We start from the raw sequence: 6,139 nt of genomic DNA on the forward strand, positions 1-6,139 counted from the left end.
ATTCTAGATTTGCATGCAGTTGTAAGAAATAATACAGAGAGATCCCAAATACCCTTTATCTAGGTTGCCCTAATAGTTACATCTTGCACCTTTGTGAAAAATCAGTTGGAGATATTTATGTGAGTCTATTTCTGGGTTCTCCTATTCTATTCTGTTCTGTTCTATTCTGTTCTATTCTATTCTATTCTATTCTATTCTATTCTATTCTATTCTATTCTATTCTATTCTATTCTGTTCTATTCTATCCATTTATGCATGTATCCTTTCATCAATATCACACAGTCTTATATGATGCAGTTATGTAATAAATATTGAAATCGGGTGGAATGATTTCTCCCACTTTAATCTAGCTTTTTAAAAATTGTCTTAATCCATTCTATTGCTTTTGCCTTTTCATATATATTTTTTTAGAAAAAATCTTTTCTATGTTTATAAAAATATTTGCTGACGTTTTGATAGAAATTATATTAAATCTATTTGAGATTTGCCATATTTAGTATGTTACATCTTCCAAACCATGAACATAGTGTGTCTCTCTATTTATTTAGGACTTCTTTTATCAGAATGTTGTAATTTTAAGCATAAAAGTTTTGTATATATTTCGTTAGGTTTATAGCTAAACATTTCTCTGGTTTTTATGAGCAATCATAAATGGTATTCTATTTTTTTCAGTGTTCACATGTTTTTGCTAGTTTATAGAAATACTATTAATTTTGTATGTTTATCTTATATGCTGTATCCTTGCTGAACTCACTTATTAGTCAAGGGTGTTTTTGTTTGTTTGTTTGTTTGTTTTTTGTAGTGTCCATGGATTTTTAAATCATATAACCTGCAAACAGATGCATTTCTTCCTCTCTCATCTGTATGCCTTTTATTTCCTTGACTTGCTTGGTTACATTGGCTATAATTTCAGTAACATATTGAAAAGACTGGTAAGACCAGTCACTCTTGCCTCATATCCAAGCATAAGGGGAAAGAATTCAGTCTGTCACCATTAAGTATAATACAAGCTGTAGATATTTTATAGATGCTCTTTATAAAGTTGAAGGAATTTTGTCGTCTTTCTATTTTCCTGAGGTTTGGGTAGTCCATGTAACTTGCCCAAAGCCACACTTGTATACATTGGAGTCTGATTGAGAACACAAAGCTTTCTGTTCAAATTCCATTCTCTCCAGGATTCGATTGCATATGTAAAACTAAGAAGGTTTAAAAAGTCTGGTCAGAAAGTGGTGAGTACGCAAAGTGGCAAAAGCATAAGTGTCTATGATAGTGATAGAGTTTACACACAATTAGACTGGTATATGAAGACATGCTTATGGTTTGGAGAATGTTTGGGAACAGGGTGGGGTTGAAATCAGGAACCTAAGTTAGAACATGTAAATTCTCCTGGCCAGTATTGATAACATCCTAAAGTAAGAAAGTAGTAATGGAGATTTTGTTGTTTATGATTTCTAATTAGTTCTTTCGATTCTAGGCAAAATTAACTTTAATATCTAAAAAAATGACTTAGGATAGCAGTAAATCCTGTAATACATACACTCACACATTTTTAAGGTTTAGCACAATAGATTATTTCTTTCCAATGTAACAGTCCAATGATCATAGTTGGCATGCAGCTTTCTGCTATGAGATGATTCAGACTGCTTGTAGCAAGGTTGCATCCAGTCTGAGCAAATGGAGAGAAGGAGAAGGATACTTGCTTCTTAAAAGCCGTGGCCAGGAAGTGACATGTATGATTTCTAAACATATTCCATTGTCTGACACTCAATTACTCGATCATAGATAACCACAAAAGAGACTGAGAAATGCATTCATATTTTTTAATGTTTAATTAAATTTATTGAGATCTCATTGGTTGGTAAAATTACATAGATTTCAAGTATGTATTTCTATAATACATCATTTATATATCACATTGTGTGTTCACCACCCAGAGTCAGTTCTCCTTCCCGCACCATATATTTGACCCCCTTTACCCTCCTTTACCACCCCTTTCCCCCTTCCCCTCTAGTGACCACTAAACTGTTGTCTGTGTCTATGATTTTTTGTTTCTTTTTCTTGTTCAGTTGTTGCTTTCAGTTTTATCTCCCATATATAAGTGAAGTCATATGGTTCTCTACTTTTTCTGTCTGACTCATTTTGCTTAGCATAATAATCTTGAGATCCATCCACATTGTCATAAATAGCAGTAGTTCATCTTTACTTATGGCCTAGTGTCATATATCACATCTTCTTTATCCATTCACCTATGAAAAACCATTTTGTTTGTTTCATGTTGAAACATTGAAACATTGTTTCATGTTTCATGTCTTGGCCAACATGAATAATGCTGCAATGAACATGGGAGCACATATTTATTTACAGATAAATGTTTTCAGATTTTTTGTTGGTAGATACCCAGCAGAGGGATTGCTGGGTCATATGGTAATTCTATTCTTAATTTTTTGAGGAAACTCCATACTGTTTTCCATAGCAGCTGTGCCAATTTACATTTCTACCAACAGTGCATGAGGGTCCCTTTTTCTCCACAGCCTCTCCAACACTTGTTATTATTTGTCTTGATGATAGCTATTCTATCAGGAGTGAGGTGATATATCATTGTGGTTTTGATTTGCATATTCCTAATAGCTAGTAAAGTTGAAAATTTTTTCATATATTTGTTGGTCATTTGTTTGTCTTCTTGGGAGAACTGTCTGTTCAGGTCCTCTTCCCATTTTTTAATTGGATTGTTTGTTTTGTTGTTGACTTATACGAGTTCTTTACATATTTTTTATATTAGCCCCTTGTTAGAGGCATTATTTGCAAATACTTTCTACCACTGGGGGAAATACATTTAACTGTGTGCCCAGCATGAGGGTCGGGTGGAAGTGAGGCAGACACAGATTTTCATGAAAAGTATTTGGTAAAAACTCTTTGCCACCAAAAAAAAAACAAACAAAAAAAAAACAATGAAAGTGTAGAAAATATAAATTTTCTAGAAAATATGAATTATCTAGAAAATATAAATTCACAAAAGACTAATGAGTTATTGTTTTAGCACATATATTAGTTTCTTATTGCTTTCTCTAACAAATTGCCACAAACTTGGTGGCTTAAAACAACACACATTATCTCACAGTTCTGAAGGTCAAAAGTTAGAAATGAGTCTCACTGGGCTCAAAGCAAGATGCCAGCAGAGCTGCACTCTTTTCTGGGATTCTAAGAGAATAGGTGTTTCCTACTTTCCCCATTCTAGAGGCTGTCTGCATTTCTTGGCCCATAGCCCCCCTTTCATCTTTAAAGCCAGCAATGGCCAGCCAAGTCTTTCTCATGATGCCATCTCTCTGGTTCTGACTCTCTGCCTCCCACATGCATGTTAAATGACCCATGTGATCACGTTGAATCCATTAGGATAATCCAGGATAATGTTCTTATTTTATGGTTAGATGATTACCAACTTTAATTCCATAAAAAATCTATAGCGCTTTCCTTTCCCTGCTGCGGCCGCAGCCATGAGTATGCTCAGGCTTCATAAGAGGCTTGCCTCCAGTGTCCTCCGCTGCGGCAAAAAGGTCTGGTTGGACCCCAATGAAACAAATGAAATCGACAATGCCAACTCCCTCCAGCAGATTCTCGGAAGCTGATCAAAGATGGGCTGATCATCTGGAAGCCTGTGACTGTCCATTCCCAAGCTCGATGCTGAAAAAACTTTGGCCCGTAGGAAGGGCAAGCATAGGGGCATAGATAAGCGAAAGGGTACTGCCAATGCTCAAATGCCTGAGAAGGTAACCTGGATGAGAAGAATGAGTATTCTTCGCCGACTGACTGCTCAGAAGATACCGAGAATCTAAGAAGATTGACCGCCACATGTATCACAGCCTGTAACTGAACGTGAAGGGTAACGTGTTCAAAAACAAGCAGATTCTCATGGAACATATCCACAAGCTGAAGGCAGACAAGGCTCACAAGAAGCTTCTTGCTGACCAGGCTGAGGCCTGTATGTCTAAGACCAAGGAAGCACGCTAGTTCCGTGAAGAGCGACTCCAGGCCAAGATGGAGGAAATCAAGACTCTGTCCAAGGAAGAAGAGACCAAGAAATAAAGCTCCATCTCTTTTACCTGTACATAGTGGCCTGTACTTAAACTCAGCTTTTCTAGCCATTGTCCAGTATATGGATCGATCATTCAATAAAATAGCTTTCATCTGCCTACAAAACAAACCAAACAAAAACAAAACAAAACAAAAAAAAAAAACTATGGCACCCACCACCTCTGCCATGTAATATGTAAAATATTCACAGGTTCTAGGGATTCAGATTTTGGGAGGGGGTTATTATTCTAACTACAGCACAGTAGAGTTTTATAGACAGATGTGAATGGATATTATCATTTTATTATTATTAAATTAGGAAATGTAGCCGTATGTAAAATAAAAGAATTAAGTAACTCTGCATTCAAATTTCAGCACTATCATTTTGTATGTATGTATGCTTACTAGTTCAAGCAATCTATGCAAAATCTACATGTTTATTTTCCAACATGTATAAAAGGAAATAAATAATACTTTTACCGTAGACATGTTGTTTGGCTTAAAAGAGATAGTATATATGAGTATTTAAGATACTCCATGAAACATTGCTCATTGAAAATAAGCTGGTTTATTTCAGTGCAATTCTTTTACCCAAGGTTGAAAAGTATCTGTATGGTTTTAGATAAAGGCATCAGTTTTCAACCTTGAGTTTCAAAGCTTGCTGTGTTTGAGTCTGTAGTGAAATGATGGTTGTAAAGTATTTGTCAGGACATGGATAGCATCTAAACTCCAAAGCCTCTTCTACCTATCAAAAGCATTGGGTCCTAAACAAAGAAATTGAGAAACTCAGAAAGGAAAGTTTCTACCTACTGGAAAGGAGGTTAGAATGCCTTTAGAGCTCAGGGTGGGAATGGGGAAACTGTGCCCTGTAGGAAGAAAGATTTAATATGAAAAGAGTCCGGTTACAATGCTACTAGACTCCTTCAGCGAGGATGGCCCAAAAAGGAAAAAAATAAATAAACAAACAAAAAAGGAAAAATGGACAATTTTAGGAGAAATTAGGAAGTTTCTCTCATACGCATTTGGAACTCTGAGATAACATCATTTAAGAGAGTATTCTTATATCTACATAGGTGAATAAAGTAAGAATGGCAGTAAAACGAGTAAAGGCAGAGAAATGTCAGAGATTGTATCCCAATTCTCCTTCTTTGTAGTGTGTAGAAGGTAAGCAATTCTTGTGTGTCCCCAATAGGGACATGGAAGGTAATATTCAGATTTACCAGTTTTCCATATCTTCATGGCAAGGGATAAATTAACAGACTAAAACCACAGACTAGCTGGAGGATCCATTACCAGTGAGAGTGGAGGTGAGAGTCAGCAAGGTGGCAACCCCTACACTCTAATCATGTTAAGAAAACAGACCTCTAGTTACAGCCCCAATGAACACTTAAGCAGTAAATGCGACAAGAACAGAGTCAACAACAGAAACCAGTTCCATCTAAGGCAGAGATCAGTGGAAGCCATCTGAGAATGACTTGTAAAATCATGGCTCTCATACAAACATAAAATGAATATGTGTCAAATGTTTTATTTAACTATTTATTGAAGCAGTGAGGAACATGTTACAAATATTTGAAAGAAGAATTCAAAGCACACACACTTACTTAAGTGATCAGGAATGCCAAATGGATTTACAGTAAATGTCAAACGTTTCAATATCAGGGCAATAATCAATTTCATTCCAACAGACAAAATTCAATTTTGTAAAATTTGTGTTTCTATGGACAAGAACCATTCACATCATTATCACTTCTCTATAGCTTGCAGATTTATAAAATGACGCAAATACAGTAGATGGGTGGGTGTAGAACACTTGCTGAATCATATAACACAGAGGGTGTGATAGAAAGAACAGACACCCAATAACATTTTTGCCCATTTCAGTCTTTTCATTCCCAGTCTTGCCTGGGACCATGTGTAGACCCCTCTCATGATATTTTGTCGGCTTTCTACAGCACCTATGTATCATCTTGAAAAGGAAAAGGAGAGTAAGGAATCTTGAGTTTGAAGAGACTGAGTCTCTCCGGGTGTCCCTCTTTTAAATTAAAAGAAAATAGCATTTCTTGAATGA

General features: G+C 35.9%; 1 pseudogene across 1 annotated transcript; it reads left to right on the top strand.

Annotated features, from left to right (window-relative positions):
- The first annotated feature begins 3,491 nt into the window (after positions 1-3,491).
- LOC308498590 (large ribosomal subunit protein eL19-like) lies at positions 3,492-4,080 on the top strand (annotated as a pseudogene). The gene has a single exon. The product of its transcript is annotated as a large ribosomal subunit protein eL19-like (transcript).
- The last annotated feature ends 2,059 nt before the right edge of the window (positions 4,081-6,139 follow it).

This window comes from Rhinolophus hipposideros (genome assembly GCF_964194185.1).
Source record: "Rhinolophus hipposideros genome assembly, chromosome: 6".
Lineage (NCBI taxonomy): Eukaryota > Metazoa > Chordata > Mammalia > Chiroptera > Rhinolophidae > Rhinolophus > Rhinolophus hipposideros.